This window comes from Mandrillus leucophaeus, unplaced genomic scaffold (genome assembly GCF_000951045.1).
Source record: "Mandrillus leucophaeus isolate KB7577 unplaced genomic scaffold, Mleu.le_1.0 Scaffold536, whole genome shotgun sequence".
In the NCBI taxonomy this organism is placed as follows: Eukaryota; Metazoa; Chordata; class Mammalia; order Primates; family Cercopithecidae; genus Mandrillus; species Mandrillus leucophaeus.
In genome coordinates this window covers 1658367-1661065 of record NW_012105764.1, presented here as the reverse complement: position 1 = coordinate 1661065, position 2699 = coordinate 1658367, and the positions used below count along the sequence as shown (strand labels likewise).

Here is a 2699-nt window from a genome sequence, read left to right as displayed (position 1 = left end):
AAATAAATGTGAATTCTACTTGTGTTTGGTAGTATCTAAAAATTATTTTTGTCTTAGAAAAAGATTTGATTAGGGCATTTCTTAGAGAAAAATAAAATTTTTGAATGCATCAAAAAAAACAAAAACAGAAAAAATGACATAGTAACATAATTGGGACAATATGAACTCAGTATTTCATTTTTTTCTTTTAATGACTGTCCTCAATGTTGGTAAACTAAAATCACTAAGCATTCTCTCAATCGTTAATAAAAAGAATACTTGCTCAAAAGTCAAGCATTAGTTCCCAATTCACATTCTTTATTATTAGACTTTATTTTGAGTACTATTTCATTTATGAATACAAGGTTAAAACAAAACCACCAAAAACAGTTTTATGCATTAAAGGCATAATTGATAAGAGTCAGCGGGGACTAACTATTCAATATTAGAGTTGGGGACTGCTCAGGCAAATTTCTGGTGAAGCTAACAGCTTATCAAGAGAACTTCACCCATGAATATGCCTAAGGAGTGTTTTCCTGGAGAAAACCAAAGTGAGAAAGGGAATTTGTTTTTAAATCGAGAGTTATATTATAAATGTTTAATACTAATACCCCAAAAGTAATACATCTTCCTCAAATGTGGAAGACGTAAGTTCTGGAAGCTAAGGCTTAAGGGAATTGAGGATAATTTCTGACTCTCGGTAGCCCTGTTAGTTCCATCCAAGTTGAAAGAAACTTTTTTCCTGATTTTTTTTTTTTCATGTGGACTTTATAAAGATGTGTAAGTCCAGGTTTAGCACCCTCAGCATATAGGTGCTAAAGAAATACAGAAAGCCTTGAACAAGATCCAAGAATAATCACAAATGGTTTAAGCTTCTCCCACTTTATTCCACCGACTGGCAATCCACTCTCAGGCACACCCACCATGAGAGTCAGGTGTCTGAATTGAGACTATCTGCCATTCAACCATAATGTCAATACAAAAGATTTTCAAAACTTTCACCTGAGCACTGATTTCTCTCCCAAGATCCCATTACCTTTTTGATTTCTACCACGATGACTTCAAAATCAACCTATTGGAGACAGAAATCATCACCTTCCACAGAACAAATGTCTTCCAGAAAATTTCCTATTTCTCCTAATGGCACGATCATCCTCACTTCAACTTCTCCAGCCTTTTCTCTTCCCCCAAGTAATCACCTACCAACTCCTATTAAATGTCACACGAGCACTAGCCCATTTCCTATCATTTTAATTTTTATCACACCAATGTGGTTCAGCCCACGTTACTTCGTAAAAACATAATGTACCAAGATAGGCCTCCAATCTTTTCTCCTTCCACACAGTCTATCCTGCACATGCCTCCAAGATTTGAACTTGACTATAGATTACAAACTTTATTCCAGACCCTCATGTTTGACTCTCATTTTTCCCAACTGACCAAAAGTGTTTTCCTCCCAGTTTTCTCCACAGGACCCCTTTTCCCTCATCATACACCTTTTCCCTCACCACATCCTTGCTTAGTGCTTTGCCCTGAATAATGGAGACTCCTGCACTGTGCACCCCCACAAGTGCTGAACTGCCCCCTCTCCATCACTGCCCATCCAAATCTTACCCATTTCTCAAGTCCAGCTGAATGGACTCCCCTCCTGCAGCTTTTTCCTCTCTCTTCCCAGAAATGATTATCTTTGCATTCATGTAACATTGACATAATGTCTACCATGTGAATGATACCACTTTTGGTGCCAAGTGAAGATGAAAAGGAAAGAGTTGGAAAAGCCTCTTAAAGTTACAGAGGTATACAAGTTAGGTTCTTAAATATCTTTCTGGTATTAGGTAGGAAGTGAGAAGCACCATAAGAGCTCTGAGAGTCACTGAGGCTTAAGGGAGGCAGAAAGCTCTAAAGCCACTAAGGTGGAGGCGACATTTGCATTTGAAAATGAGGGATAGGCAAGGAGCTTTTTGCTGGAAAGCCTGTGCTGCGGCATCCCCTGGCCTGGGTTCTGCTGCTGAGCATCATCATCTGTGTGAGCACACAGCTTAATCACCTAAATAGGGCCCTGGATGTATTCAACACTTCCATTGTGACTCCAATGTATTATGCAATCTTTACAACATCGGTTTGAACTTGTTCAGCTATCCTTTCTAAGGAGTGGCAAGTTATGCCTGTTGATGATGCTATTGGTACTTTGAGTGGTTTCTTCACAATCATTGTGGGGATGTTCTTGTTGCATGCCTTTAAAGACATTGGCTTTAGTCTAGTAAGTCTGCCTGTGTCCTTTTGAAAAGACGAGAAAGCAATGAAGGCAATCTCTCTAATATGTATGAAATTCTTAAGAAGCTTAACCTGTAGAATCAAAAAACAAACCGGTGAAAATATCTCCCAAGGAAATGGAAATCTGACAGCTTTTTAAGAAATAGGTAATTAAAAGAAGAATCTGTGGGGAAAAAAGAACACGAGGGATAGGAAGCTTTTGGACAGGTGGAGATGGAGAGAAAAGTCATTTTCTGTATAGAAAATTGGACACAAGAGAGCTCTAGTGAATAGCAAAGTATATCAAAGGGAAATGGCTTTCCTATAAATTCTCTAATATTAGTTTTAATGGCAAAAACAGTAATTAATTTTGTTCCAACCTAATATTTTCCTTTACTTGTGGAGTGTACCATAGTTATGGCCATAATAAGAATGACATATGGGCATATTATATTTTACATAATGTC

The 2699-nt window shown here is 37.8% G+C and overlaps 1 pseudogene; it reads left to right on the top strand.

The window, feature by feature from the left end:
• Positions 1-1034: 1034 nt before the first annotated feature.
• On the top strand, positions 1035-2392 carry LOC105551882 (annotated as a pseudogene).
• Positions 2393-2699: the final 307 nt, after the last annotated feature.